The following is a 14,501-nucleotide window of genomic DNA, read 5'->3' as shown; positions in this document are numbered from 1 at the left end:
GCAAGACGGAATCTGCTGCGATTTCTGTTATATTGTATTACAAAAGTAGTTTTAGACAAAGCAATTATGCAGATCCGACGCACCTATTGAAATCTATGTAAATCGAACTAAAGGCTATAAAACTGCTCATCTACAACGCGCGCTTCGCAGCACATTGATGACGTGCCTGCACGGCCAAGATGTAGAAACCTCCACCACTCAATCCATGCGATCATAGCGACAGCGGTTTACACTGTCTACGGAATCAGTCCACTTAGTCCCGCCCGTCTCCGGGATCAGCGAACACCTCCGTAGATAAAACTGAAGTCCTCTGCTTGGCTTTCCGTATGACGTCACGCGCGTTATTTTTTATAGTCCACCGGCAGTAGGCGACGAGCCGCCGGCTTGGGAACGCGTCTTTTTGTGATCGTGGCATGTCGTGCCTGCAGTGGTGCTACCTCGGCGTGTGATGAGTGCGCGCGCGATATTGCAGTCTCTGTGTGGTCGCGTTACTGATTTATGAACATGAGAGACGTACCACTTAAGCGTTGTGTGCAGAGGTGCCGCGCAAACTACCCTATCGAACCGGTGTTGTTCTACTTCCCGAAGGACGAAAGCCGCCGTCATAAGTTGTTATGGGCTATACCGGGGAAGCAATACGAAGCGAACAGCTCTACGGAGGTAGGTGAAGTTATTTCTATTAACTCTTCAACAGATAAAGCGCCAATTACATTGAAAAGAAAAAAAAAAGATCATGCTGCTGTGCGCGTAGCGCACCCTGGCCAGCTTTCCTCGAAGGCGTTTCTCTCGGCAGTTTCTATAATAATAATTATAATAAAGAGCGGCGTTTGTCCTTGCTTTATCTTTCTGGCCATTGCATGACAGCAGCATTCCGAAAGACGCTTATACCGAGAAATGTGCCCTCTTTTGTTGAGCTTCGAAAGTGGCGTTGCTGCTCAGTCATTCTTGTGCCCACAATGTAAAAGGCACAATTTTGACCATTTCCCTGCAACGTAATTCACACAAACAAATGAATTGTTCATAATTGACTCGAACTCGTGTGTTGCAGTGTAGTGCAAGCTACGTTTTCTTGAAAGAAATCGGCGTGGCTGTAGCATGGATACCGATGAAACGCCCGACTAATAATTTTGCTTTCTCAGGTGTCTGTGCTGGGCGTTTCAAGAAGTTCATCAGGCGCAAGGCGCCTTCGAGTCGTTTCTTGCTGCAATGCGTTGGCTCCCCAAGTAATAAATGAAACGCCTACCTTTAGTTTTTGCTGGCCGACAAGGGACACTAAATCCTTTATATTCTTTTGCGTTTGTTAGCGCAGTTGCACTCGGATGTAAGTACACGCGGCCACGATTAGTTAGATTTGCAGGAACCCCTGTTCAATTTATACCGAGTGTTAGTCTGGTCTGTTCAACGCGCCTTCGCATCGGAGCCGTGACTGTGTACGTAGAAAAGAAAACTTAACAGCAGGCAAAAAGAGCACGATCGCTCACGGCTCAAGGAAGATGCCCACCGCAGAATGTCGCTAACTGCTAGAAGCGTCAAACTGTAATAGTGACGTCACAGTCGGAGCAAGCAGGCTTTGTTATACGTAGGAGGTGTTGTATCAACCAAGTTTAGAAAAGCCGTCTGGGGTGCTTTTTGCTTAACAAACGTTCGAAACAGCATCAAACAAACTATCGCACTGTAGGGCCGGCCCGCCTTGTACACGCTTGTATGAAGGCTCCCTAATCGCTGCCGCACAGCAAGCGCCTGGAAGTGGCAAGTTGTGTTGTGCTGGCTTCTGCTGATATCGAGATTCGTGTTCCGCGTGGCATGACCGCGTGTTACGCGCGCATGGCCCGGCGGTCTCCGGGTCAGGCAATGATCGAACAGAGTTCCTTCAAATCCCTTCACTGGTGTCGCGCCGCGCGCAATCACACCACGCTTCTCATATTTCACGCACTGTATACGAGTAAAGAGCGGGAAAAAATAGTTGCGCAGCACGTAGCGGGCTGAAAACGGCTGATAAGGATGTTTTAGGACGCAATGACAGCGTTCCCGCATAAGAAGTCGTGTCCTAAATTTGAAAAAAAAAGATAGTTATTTAATGTCGTGTCGTAACCTATACGTCTCTCATGTCGTGCTCACTCCGTGGCCGTTCCCTGTTATACCTACATATAGACAACCACCGCGCCGGGTGGTGTAATCGCAGCGCGCTTTATGCGGCGCTATCGAGCGGCCATTCGCGTGGCAATTATTCGTGTACTCGCGGACTTCTTTCATGCTTGGAGAAACACTTGCATGTAGTACGTACTGAGCAACAGAAAGCTGCATCGGGAGTTTTGCATGTTGCTCTACAATTTTCTCATCGATACTTTTCGTCTAACTATAATATTTGAGAAGACGAATAATTAATACTAAGTTTGTAATTAGGTGGAATGTACAAAATAACCTGAGTATCTCTCCAGGCGACCGCAAACAACATTACCTTGGCGCTGTAGAGCTACCGTACGTGGCATTTGCATATCTTTAAGGTTTGGCTCAAGTTACGTGGGACGCCCTATATGATATTTCGCGACAAACTTAGTTGAGAGGCTGAACGAGGTGGTAAGGGAGGAAGAGCCACACTAAGAGTCAGGAAAGAAAGCTGTACGAAATGTGTGGTCGCCATCACGACGCGATTTCTGTTGGCATCGAGGATCGGTCGAAAAAGAACGGGGAAGTTTATGGCATTCTTGAGCACGGCGAGCATCAGCGGAGAGCATCGCACACCCAGAGTCGTCGCGTCGATGTTGAAGAATGTATTTGAACTCAGTGAAGCTCAGTGATATTGATGGGATTCGGTCTGAGTGAGCCGGCTCGTGAGGGAGTTCGCCGACGTGTGGCATCTGCGAGCCCTGCCGCGACGAGGAAACCAGCCGGGCAGTCGTGAGCGCATGCGCGGAATTTGGCTCTTTTTGGGGGACAGGAGCGCTGCCGCCACGTCCACCGGGAGTGAGCATTACATAAGATGTAGTCGGGGGCAACTACTATGAACAATAAAGAAAGAAAGAAAAATAGGAAAATTACCCTATATGTAAAACGTTGGACACCAATCCATTTATTATTGCCGTAGCAATGAACACGTAGGCGAATTTCCGCCGCCGCCATTGGCGTCACCGTGATGTTCCGCATAAAGTCCAAGCGCCATGACATCGCGGCCGCGCGACGTATGCTGCAGGTGCGAACGAAAGCTTGCGAGGGCCAGCCGAGGAGCGTGTGTGTGTATTATATATATTGATTTGGGGAAAGGAAAAAAAAGATGCTATTTTTTCTGCTACCCGTGAGGGAGCACGGCCGGCTCAACATCAGGAGGAGGGGGGAGAACATATAGGTAAGGAGGGGAAGAAAGTAGGTTGTGGGCAGGGTCGGCTGCAGCAACATGTCATGGCAGGACACCGCAAGGAGTAGGTGGCCGGGGGGATCGGCTACAAGGCGGCAAGTCCGGCCGCAACAGCAAACTCGAGGAAGGCTGGCAGTGCTGCGACCGGGAATAGGCAGGGGAAGAGATCTGCTACGGTGTTGGCTGAAAGGCTGAGGTGGTGGTACGCGGCTGTCATCTCCTGCCGTTGAGAGGCCAGTCTTGGACAGTGGCACAGGATGTGTTCCAGGGTTTCAGGGGAGCCGCATCTCCTACAGTATACTGTCTTAATGCGGCGGTGTATCGCGCTCGCAAGAGAGGAAGGTGGGGAGTGTACGCACCGTCTTGTCACATACGCAAGGGGAGGGGGGGGGCGTAAAGGGCAGACGTGCGCGCGCTTGGAGGTGGGCGGAGTGGGGCGTGAAGGAGGCAGGTTATAGTGCGCATATCATCTTCTACTCCAGTTGCGGACAGTGGCTTACCAACTATTTTTCTGGTGTGTGTGTGTGTGTGTGTGTGTGTGTGTGTGTGTGTGTGTGTGTGTGTGTGTGTGTGTGTGTGTGTGTGTGTGTGTGCGCGTGCGGGGTGGGCAAGCCATCTCTCTCTCTCTCTCTCTCTCTCTCTCTCTCTATATATATATATATATATATATATATATATATATATATATATATATATATATATATATATGACAAAGATGACTTTCCAATCAGCAAACCCTCTCTCTCTCTGTATGCTAATTGGAAAGTCATCTTTGCAGTACGTGCCGCCTGGGATCGCTCTGCCACCGCTGCAATGTCGGCACTGCCGCCAAACCAACTACAGAAGCTGCATTACGGTAAACTTGTACATAATTTTCCCTTTGACTTCTACAGTACATGTTCGTTTTTCGTGTGCTTAACCACAAAGGCTGAGACGGTGGGCTGCTACCAAGGAGAGCGGAGCGGACCGGAGGGCGGGAGGGGGGTAAGGTAGATGCCGCTTTAGTGGCCGCAGACCAATCAACAATCACACGTTATTTTATCTAATTTGTTAGTTATACGTTGATTTATTGCAAAGTATTTATTGCAAGTTATACAGAAGTTCATGTTCATGACTGGGCGGGCCCAGGTGGCGTGTACTGTAAAGATCGCCTCCCTTGAGGTATTTGCTTATTGTCATTGCCATAAGTACTGAGGCTGAAAATGCGTCAGTGAAAGTTATTTTTGTCATCTAACGGTTGTTGTCAATATTTTCTGAGGCGTGTCACCCTAGTGAGACAAAAGAAGTAACCAAAATTCTCGCTGTATTTGTGAAGTCGATTTTAAGAACGTAGGTATCTTGAAACACTCTAATATAAGCTAAAGTGAAGTAAACCACTTACAAAGATTTCATGTTGGTCTAATGTCCGTGCAGCTGCAGGAAAACAGTGATTTAATAGGAGGGTATAAAGGGCTTTAGCTTTACTAGTTTATTTACTAATAGGGTGGGCGAATATTCCAAGTTTAGATTACGAATAGTTGGTGTGTAATATTTCATTCATATTCCAAAACGAACTATTCTGCATTTTCGAACATCAAAGCTAACCAAATATTTCGCAACAACTAACTGTTAAAATCGGGTTACTGTCCTATATCTGCTGTCCTATATCGCAAATTATAAGTATCAGAATTATAATTATGAAGCAATGAAGAAACAAGTTCGGTTATGCGAGCTTTGTTTTCGGTTTTGCGGTATAAGTGTGGCGCTGGTTAACACTGCTCGGTTTAGATCGTGTACGCATAGATAAATACTCAAGCATACATGGGCCCGGGAACTGCCGTCGCCGTAGCACAATTGGTAGTGCAATTCGCGTGTAATGTGGAGATTGTGGGTTCGGCTCTCGCCGTTAGCAAGCTGTTTTAAAACCCATTTCCGTTTACCTCCTCATTTTTGCAATGCAATTAAAAATTACACATAATTTCCCCTGTGCTCTCTTTTTTTTCGTTATCTGTTGGTTTCATATTTCATACGTCATAATATGCACGCTTCTTCCTTCCCGTAACAATATGAATCTAACAAATGTGTGCAGTGTCCTTACAGAAACGATGCCCTTATACAAAACTAGGCCCCTCGGTTCCCCTTCTTTTCGTCTAATACACGACTATTTTTTCTTCTGGCCTGGTAATTAGTCTTTCTTTTATAGTCCTGTAGCAGTTCTATCTTTTACGTTGCTACCAGTAATTCTTTTCTTGTAATAGCCTCTTTATTTTGTCTAGGGCACACAAATACCTCATTAGCTTTTCTCTTTCTGTTTCCCTAGCTTCCAATATTTTTTCAACTATTTATTCTCGTTTCTGGAAAGTTGGTCATACAGCAGCCTGTCATTCTTAGAAAGCGTGTTTGTCACCAGGCTCTGAAGTTGTCAAGCGGGTATTCGTGCAGTTCTTTTCATGACGGTGGTGGTGATACTGTGTTTAAAGTGATTCTCATTCTCCGTGATAGTTGACTGTCTATTCAGTACAAGGGTGTTCCTAATTATACCGAAATAAATATCCGAGCTGTAAATATGTGCTTCTGCGTTTGTCTATTCCATAGTTGCTATTCGTATTCGATTCGTATTCCAAAAAGTCGATATTCGATTGCCTACCTCTAATATTTACATAATGGATTACGACAGCTTAAGTTTTTCATTACCTTCAGATTGGAAGGCTACAAATGCAGCACTATTCAAAAGAACGCAAGCAACGTAGTTTTCCTAGCATGAAACGCACTCAGTCTACATATTATCCCCTATTTTTTTGTGCTTCTCGATGTTCGTGATAGCAGAAATAGAATATGCGGTACGTGCTTGGCCGCCTGTGTTTAACATGGCGATGACAATTACTCGAGCTTTGTACAGGTGAAATACCACATTTTCGCCCTTGATATGTACCTGGAAGCCGCCGTGAAATACTGATTGGTCCGAAAGCCGTGAGAAACCGGACCGATTCGTTCACTCGCGCGTGAACGAGTTCAGCCGTTACGATATTTACGCCTTTTTTACGGAGTCGATGTCTTATTCACTTTTTCTGTTCTAAATCTGAACACAAAAATCATTCCGTTTAGTTTTGGTAAATTAGCTCTCTGGCCTATGTGACTGGACTTTGTTCTCTTTTCTTTATGATTTGGAGTTGACTATCAGTTTTAGTGTGGCATTAGTGTACTTAAGTGACTGGACTTTGTGTTATTATGATTTGGAGTTGACTTTTCGTTTTAATGCGTTTAAGTTAATTATTTTTTGAAATCTCCATGTGAAAAGGAGTAGCCGGAGCCAACTAAAGGCGACTACATCTCTTAAGTACCATATAATAAAAAAAAGGCTCTCTGACACGCTTGTGCACGTCTACCAGTTGAATGGATTTAATGACATTGCTGAAGCCGCAGTGTTTTGTAAATAATAAAGAAAGTTCAATTTTATGAGCACAATGTGGAGACTATGATAACCACTTTGCTGCGAAGCACAATCGCAATGGGGGTTACTGAGTGCTGTGGATTCCTGACCCTATGACGTGGTTTCCTTTCATTTTCTGATATAGATTATTTTATATTGTTGTTTCCGTTATGAGAAAAGGAATAGCCGTCACCAATATAAGGTGACTACGTCTCTTTATTTCATTTTCATTTCCGTAAAAAAAAAAGAATGTTACGAATGTGAAGGCAATCGTTGGGTCATCATGGTCACGGAGCCTATGCGTCGTAGAGCGAGTTTCGGCTACTTGCCTGTAGCTTTTGAATATTAAACCGCATTCTAAAAGGCCATTTTTCAAGCAACCTTGCTAACTTATATAAGTCGTTAAAGTATCGACAATTGTTCATTCAAGTAACTAAAAAAGTCGCTGACTGCTAAATAGAAAATTTTTCGGCAAACAGACACAAAAATCATTAAATCTAGCAACAAGATCGCTAAAATGGCAACACTGATTAAGTGCCGGTAAATTATAAGAAACAAATCTGATTTTGTGTTTTCAAAGATGGTGTAGGTTAGGCGGCCCCTACAAACACGTGTGCAAGGGATGGTAGATTAAACTTGTTCGGACTGCACAGCGACAGCTGTCTCAGCAATGCAGGCTGCAAAGCACCTCCCGCAGACGTCTCGAACCGCAAAGTGCAGCAATCCTTAACCGCTTAGCGCTGCCGGCGGAGCATAATTTTCTACAGCACGTGGCGACGACGCCTGAAACACAATCCTAGCTGCCCAAGCAGGGGATGCATAATAAATAAACTGTACCTATGTGGGCGCACGCTTCGTGAAGACTCACGATCTGCAGGGCTTCATTAAAGTTTTACCATACCGTACCATACCATACCATGTAGGCGCACTTCTGAGAGAAAACTTGGCGTCAGCTGTTTCGTTGGATTTGTCAGTGCGCAGCCAACAGTGCCCGTTTTCACAAGTGTGTGTGTGTGTGGGTGTGGGTGTGTGGGTGTGTGGGTGTGTGGGTGTGTGTGTGTGTGGGTGTGTGTGTGGTGTGTGTGTGTGTGTGTGTGTGGGTGGGTATGTGGGTGGGTGGGTGGGTAGGGGGGACCGGTAGTTACGCCTATGACAAGCTTGGTGTCACGCACGCACAGGCAAATAAAAACACATATGTCACTCGATGACCCTGAGCACTCGCTGTCACAACCCTGGCGTGATGAACAACGCCGGCAGCGAGGATCGAACGCTTCGTACTGCCTCTAGTTTCACCGCGAGAAACCCTTTGACGGATGAATAAATGAAAGCGTTCTTGAAGGGAATCATTGAACTATTGAGGTTTCTAGAATGACGAACAAGTAGTCCGAATCAATGCCTACGTCAAGTATAGAAAGACTACTTCAGACGTGTAGAGGTGGAGAAGTTTACCAGCTGGAACCGAGTAATACCATGTGTGCTACATACATACTGGTGATGAGTTCCATGAAGAATGCTGCTGAGACTCCGTGTGCAGGTGATGGAGAGGCCAGACCCCGTTATCAGGGCTTCTAGAGCTGCTTTCTGTAGACTCGAGCGACTTTGGTCGGCACTCCAGCTAGGCATCGTGTTCCCGTCCTTCAAAAGTTGGGGGGGGGGGTGCAAAGTGCCCCCCTCCCTGCTGCTCGGTAGATGCGCCTATGGCTGCAGCGGCTGAGCGCGGCCGCGCGTCCTACTTTGGGGGCAATCTGCGCTGGGTTCGAAGGCTAGCCGACCTAAGATAGCTGATGGCTTTGCGAGCGCTGTGTTCTCGCGCGTCATGTTCGAGTTGAAGCGGCACGAAAAGAAGTTATCTCACCGTTGCTGCCACTTTTCATCACGCAAGCGTTCTGATAGCGAGTGTCCATGGTCATCGAGTGAGAGGTGTTCGTGTCTTCCTGTGCGCGCATGGCAATGTGCTTGTTAAATTAGTTCGTCAGCAAATGTTCACAGCCCTTTGTGAAGCTGATAAAACGACTAAATTTACTTCGTATAGCTGTCTAATAATTTGCTATCGCAATCTGTGCTTCGCCTGTCGGGAGAAACTGTTACATATAAATAATAATTAATTATTTGATTAATTAATTTGGCATTCCATAATTGTCGTGATGCCGAAGACGAAAGGCGACGTCAACGGTCACCTGGCTATGCCTCCACCACCACAATATACCTTCGCCACACAACAGCATTAGAGAAAAAAAAATGAATATAATAGTAAAATGTCAGCGAACAGCTTGTAAACAGCATTCAATGATCTCTAATAACAATGCAATAGCAACAACAACAAGAAAAGTCGCAGTTTCGCCCGAAGGCGCAACATTGGTAAAGTATTGGACACAAGGCTCGTATAGCTTATCGGCCGTATAAATTACAGTAAACATTCGCTTACTAATTAAATTAACAAGCATGGTGTCATGTGCCTACGGGCTTACATGAAGAGATCTCGTGCTATGACCACGAGCACTCGCTGTCGCAATGCTGGCGTGATGAAGAGCGGCAGCAGCATTGGCGGCAGCAGCGGCAAGCGAATTCACCTTCGTGCTGCCTCTGACTTTAATATGTTGCGCACACGAGAAGATGCACGTATCAAGCCACCATTCTTATCGGCTCACCTTCGCACGCTTTTGCTCGCACCACCGGCACACGGTGGGCGGACGCGATCTTATCACAGTTTAGCTTCATACTTAACCTCACGGCGACGGCAACGACGAGGACGTAAATTCGCCAGGAATATCTATTTAACTGCTATCGCAACATATAGAGAATAAAACATATTTGTGCAACATAAAATCAAGTGCATGGTATAAACCCATAAAACACAGGAAACTGAATGAATGAAAACTAACATGTATGTATGTATGTATGTATGTATGTATGTATGTATGTATGTATGTATGTATGTATGTATGTATGTATGTATGTATGTATGTATGTATGTATGTATGTATGTATGTATGTATGTATGTATGTATGTATGTATGTATGTATGTATGTATGTATGTATGTATGTATGTATGTATGTATGTATGTATGTATGTATGTATGTATGTATGTAAACACTGCTTTAATATCAAGAAAGAAAATGCATTTTCGACTGGCTTCTTAAGATGGAAGAAGATTGTGTCATTAGGTTTAGTTCTTGCGGATGAGTACTTAAGATATGAGGAATTTGATTATTCAGTTACTGCTGACTCAACTTTTTCGTTTCGTAAAGGTCGAATGTTTGAATTCATAGTTCCAAACAATGTTAGTACAGCTGACTAGAAATAATTGACAGTCAGCGGTGTAGTCACCTTGGGAAGACTGTCTAAATATTTTACAAATGCTGTCTGGATACGGTCTAATAAAAAATAAAACGAAACGTGTTCGTGATATGATAAATCATGAATGAAACGAACAGCTCTTACTTTGCATAAGTTAAGCGTTATTCATATTGATTTGGTATGTCACTCTCCTAACAAGATACGCAGAAGTACAGTCTGAAATGAATGAAAGAAAAAGCTCACGTTTTGTTTGTTGAAGTAATAAGGCCCGATATCTATTAAGCCTACCAATTGATTTCGCCTGTGTTGCTTATCACAAACTCTACATGCGGTGTCCATCATAAATTTAGTGGAGTTGCACTCCTAGGAACTTGTATTGTGACACGCTCTAAAACTTGAGACTGAGGTGTGTGTGAAGCGAATGAAATAATCGGTTTTTAAGGCGAAAGCCTTAGGTGTCTGTTGGTGACCTTGGCGAAACTGCGCCGTGACGAAAAATGGCTGACGCCGCAACGAGTAAAAACCCGTCAAAAATGCTCGGATTGGCGTGGCATTTCTCAGGAAGGTACCCGTAAACAATATTGATTAGTTGCTTTGAAAAGAAACATTGGTGCAGTTCGGTCTGGGTGGAAATCTAACCCGGGCTTCCGGGGTGCGAGACGAGCCCGCTTCTCCGAAGCCGCGGCTGCTCCACGGTTCTGGCTCACTAAAGGTGTGCCTAGTGCGTGTCTGATTGCACACGTCACGTCGCAGCTATCTCTCTGACTAGTGCGTGCGTCACTGGGCGGCGCACGTGAAACGGTGCGAAGGAGGTGGCACCACCTGATGAGTATACAAAATGAGCGCGTTGATGACATTCCGAGGTCTACAAACGGTATTTGGGGCGAGCTCCATCACTGGAAAAGCTGGCGCCACTGTCGGCGTGACGTGGCATGAGGGATCACGTGAACACAGCGGCCGCGTCGGCTGCTTCGCAAGCGCCGAAGCGAACTGAAAACGAAATATTAAAGTTCCACCTGCACTGTGGTTCTGATTAAGTGGTGAGGTTTTCCCGCCTTAGGTATCTGCTAGAACCGGCAAACAGCCATCGACTGAAACTCGGGCATGCAGCAAGCACAGACGCGCGGAAGACTTCTGCTACGGCCTCGGGGCTGCGTTGTTCGGTAAGGACAGAAAACGCGCACTGAGACGCTCGCCCGCTGCCTGGCTAATGTCATGACACTTTATTTGGTCTATGAACTTGTTGATGCTAGATTCTGGCAAGGCCACTGGAATGGAAAGGGAGCGGTAAGAAGCACATTAGAAAAAGACATGACACATGGTCATGTTTGTGTTATGAATTAATGCGCTGGATTACGAAAAAGAAGCAGAGGGAAATCGCACGCTGAGAAGACCAATAAACATACAGTGCGACGCAACTTGAGAAATAATATTTAAACGTCTAAGAATTTACAAGAAAAAAAAAGATTGAATCGTCGCGAGGGCACATCACAGTCGCCGTAGGCGTCGAAGTCTCTATAACGAAATTATTTTAGAACAGTTCTGATAGCGTGCACGCAACAGTGGTTGCCTGTGTACTCTCAAATGCTCACATTCTGTGGCCTAAAGCTCACGGCACGGTACGAAAACGCGCCCGCAGCGAAAGCAAAACATTGTGGGTGGACATGCATGCAGACGCGCAGTCGGTCGCTGCGAACCCGTGCAATCGCTGCGTTGAGGCTTCATTCTCGTATGCTCTATTCGGTTATACGGACAGCCTACTATAGGAACATATTTCACATAGCTTACTCTGAGCGTTTGCCTACCTTTCACGCAAGAAGCCGGTTCGGGAGACTCCGTCGCGGCGACTGCGCGCAGTGGTGCTCACCGTATATATTCGGTAAAGAGATAGCGTCTGTAAACGATTCTATGCTTTCAGTTTGCCCAAGATTATTATTTTGACAGTAAAAAACTTCCCTCGTTTTGAGATCACTTACATAAATGCCCAGGAGGGTTGCCGCGTGGTGTTTTTATTGAGCGCCGTAAGCCAAATCTATGAGGATCGCGCCGCTCTTACCACGCAAGGGAGGCGCTTCCGACAGATGGTGACTCCGTAAGCCCTCGCCCCCAATAATGCTTTCGCATTCCCACACGTAAGCAGTCTTAAGTGCCTGCCGAATTTTAAGTTTAGTAATTGCTGTTGCGCCAGGTGTTGTTCCCGCGCGCTCTCTGCGCGTTGACGTCACAGTCGGAGCAGAGGCGGCGGTGGTTGTCGGCGGCGAGCGATGGAGGAGCGCGCAAACAAGCCACTGCGGAAGAAGCGCGTGCCGCTGCGCCTTAGTGAGGAGGTTGCCTTAGTGTCGCACGTGCACTTGCCATTGCGGCTTGATACGTCTTGCAAGAAGTGCAGCCCCGATTGTATAACTTCAAATATTACCAAATGTGCAGCAGACTTTCGCCTTCTTGTGTTACAATGGTGTAACACCTGCGGAACTTTTAATAGCATGGGATATTATGCATTTAGTTTTGTGGACATTTGTACTTAGCTGATTGACGCTTAACCATTCTGTTAAATACTGCAGCCACTGGTTTGCCGAAGCTATGATGTGAGGTTAACGAGGAGAGTAAAATAAAACACCTGTGTCATCTGCATAGGTGACTGTCTCAGTGGTCTGGGAGAACAAATACGATATCATTCACATAAGGAAATAAAATAAGTCCTAAAATAGGCCCTAAACGCATTTAATGGGCTGTAAGTCGGACTTCACATCATTAATGAGAACAAACTGACTTCAGCTTGACAAATATCCGTGAATCAGGCCAAGTGGCGTTTCCTTTATTCCATACCGTGGTAACTTAGCAAAGAGAAGCTTATGTTTTATAGAATCACATTATTTGTTAGTCTAACAAAATCCCGACATTACAATTGATTTTCTGTATCAGATATCATTTCTTCCTAATATTAGGCAATGCACTTTCAGTTGACTTGCCGTTTTCAAACCCGTTTTGATGACGTGATAACAAACTATATGCTTATACAAGTAATTTACAAACCTAGAAATAATTTCTTTTGCAATGTTCGAAAAACATGAAAATATAGATATAGGCCAGCAATTGTTCACGTTATGAATGGAGCCATCCTTATGTAACTCTTGCAATATCTTCATGTCTACAGGAAATGTTCCGGGAGACAGCATATAATCAATTATGTCATAAATTGCCTGGCATATTACATCAGAGACAGCTTTAATTGGTAGAGCCTTAATACCATCGAAACCAGGCTAGCAACTATTCTTCAGCTCACGTATGATGCTTGCAATTTCGGAAGGATAACGCAGGTTAAAAAATGTATGTGCTCGTTGACGTTATTATTATTGCTGGGGCAATCAAATTCCACAGATCTCAGAAACTGTCGGTTAAATTCATTAGCAAGGTCTTTACGAATTACATACTTATCACCTACTTATGAAAAGTTATGCTAGAGGTCGCAATCAAGCGGGAACAGTATTGCCAAGAGAGGTGGGAACAACCAAGCGTGAAAACGGCAACACGTCCCTTCTTAGCGCAAATTTAAACGTATACTAAAGTTATACCACAACTGCGTAGCTCTGGTGGTGGTGAAGATGACGCTGGAGATGATGCTGATCCTTGCTCACAACAGTTCGATTGAAGTGTCAACAAAGTGGATCTGTTTTTGTTTTTTTTTTCTTGTCGGAGCGAAGAAAACAGTAACTGCTTGCACAGTGGCCAGAAGCGCACGTCGCCTTCCTGCCACCGTAATACATGTTCCGCCCGATTCATAGCCTATCGACCTATCACAGTGGGCATATGCGCCGTATTTGAGTAACTACTGCACGCACAAGACGTCGAATGAAGAAACACCTCATGCACGTGTGGTGTGTCCCTTCTTCGTTCGACATCCTGTCTTCGTGCGCGCGTCTCTGAAGAATCATGTACAACCAACTCACCCAAGACGTAATGCTTCAGAATTCGAAGTTATAGAAATATTTGAAACGAACGAATATATACGTATTTTTCCGTGTATAATTAAGCCACACTCGCAATTACAACACCCTGATAAAAGAAAAAAAGACACATCTGCGCGTATAACCCACGGAAATAACCGCATACAACGCCGAAATCTTTGTAAAAACAATCTCCTTTCGCGGACGCATGAATCGCTCACGTTTTATCTTCGGCCAGCTGATCTGTTTCCCACCTCTTCGGCGACGCCAATGGCGGAGAACTTTGCCCTAAAGGTGGGTTCACTGCAGCTTGAGTCATGCTGCCGTGAAGCCACACAAGTCGAAATTCACATACTCGCGGCACTCAACCGTAACTTTGGTGGCTGACATCCGGCAAAACAGCGCTGGTTAGGCCTAACAGCCAAGGCAGGCGTGGATGTGGAAGGCAAACTGTCGCGAGAAGTTATCGAAACTTCTTTCGAATTAACACACACCCG

At 45.4% G+C, this 14,501-nt stretch overlaps 1 long non-coding RNA gene across 1 annotated transcript in view; it reads left to right on the top strand.

The window, feature by feature from the left end:
• The first annotated feature begins 379 nt into the window (after nt 1–379).
• LOC142582372 (uncharacterized) overlaps nt 380–14,501 on the top strand; it is a 74,838-nt gene continuing 60,716 nt past the window's right edge. Inside the window, exon 1 of the long non-coding RNA XR_012828424.1 lies at nt 380–660. This is a non-coding gene — a long non-coding RNA (uncharacterized LOC142582372). The remainder of the gene's footprint in view (nt 661–14,501) is intronic.

Source organism: Dermacentor variabilis, chromosome 5 (genome assembly GCF_050947875.1).
Source record: "Dermacentor variabilis isolate Ectoservices chromosome 5, ASM5094787v1, whole genome shotgun sequence".
NCBI lineage: Eukaryota > Metazoa > Arthropoda > Arachnida > Ixodida > Ixodidae > Dermacentor > Dermacentor variabilis.
The sequence above is the reverse complement of the archived record's forward strand: the minus strand, read 5'-3'. Positions and strand labels throughout refer to the sequence as shown.